This window comes from Acyrthosiphon pisum, chromosome X, assembly GCF_005508785.2.
Source record: "Acyrthosiphon pisum isolate AL4f chromosome X, pea_aphid_22Mar2018_4r6ur, whole genome shotgun sequence".
NCBI lineage: Eukaryota > Metazoa > Arthropoda > Insecta > Hemiptera > Aphididae > Acyrthosiphon > Acyrthosiphon pisum.
This window is the reverse complement of record NC_042493.1, coordinates 23,594,083-23,595,149: the sequence shown is the minus strand read 5'-3', so window position 1 is coordinate 23,595,149 and position 1,067 is coordinate 23,594,083.

Genomic DNA, 1,067 nt, shown 5'->3' with positions numbered 1-1,067 from the left:
GAATCCCCGGGAAGAAATAATCTGTCGGTTGGGGATTGGGTATACTACAAAGCGCATCCGCAGTCAAGTTTTCACGCGGGGTTCACCCCGAAATGGTTAGGTCTGGTTAAGTTGGGTAAGCCACTAGGAACCGGAGTGTTCTTGACGGAGGGTAAACACCCTACTAAGTTACATGTATTAGCGATGAAGTGAGCTGTAGGATCGTCAGAGAATCCTAACTAATCATACCTTGTTTCAGATGGCAGAACGCGCCAATAACCCGCCACCAAACCGCAACAACCGGCCGTCCTGCGGCATGATTGCTACCCACGCGGAGAAGCTGCGGGCCATGGCCGGACAGCTACTACGAGAAGCCAGGAGGCTTTCCGAGAATGGACCGAAGGCCGCGGTGAGCGGTTGGTCGGTTGAACGCGCGGCCACCGCGTCATTTGGCCGGATCCGGGCCAACCCGACGGCGTGGACCCTATTTGAGAGGGGGTTCGCCGAGGGACGTCGGTCCATGCGGGCTGGTACACCGCAGCCGGAAGCCACCAGGACCCGGGCAGGACCTCCGGGAAGAACACCACCCCGCCGAGCGGCACCGGCGTACCAACGCCATGACGTCCGAGATGGGCGAGGCCGGTTTCGGCGACTAGCGGTGCAGCCGCAAGCCCAGGACCCTGCGTACCGCCGGTAGAGCCGCAGCCAGCCCAGCAGCTCACGGTGCAGCCGGTAGACCCGCGACCAGCCCAGCAGCCAGTGGTTGGGACCCAGGAGCAGCAGCTGGCCGTGGTGGAGCGATGGATCGAGGTCATGGAGGTGAAGTCCGGGGCCCCGCACCCCGACCCAAAGTAGTCCGGTTGCTCGGGTGCGTCTCGTGGACTCGGGAGGAGTATGTCGCGGTCGTTATCATAACGACCGCGGCATCTCTATCGACGTCCGCGAGATTATGACCGAGAACCGGTCTGGCCGCTGCCGGCGGCACGAACCGCCGGCCCAGCCCGCGGCGGTTGTGGCAAGCAGCTTTTGCCGGACCGTCGTTGACGACACACGCGTCGGCATTAATCATATCTGTGATATTAAAATAT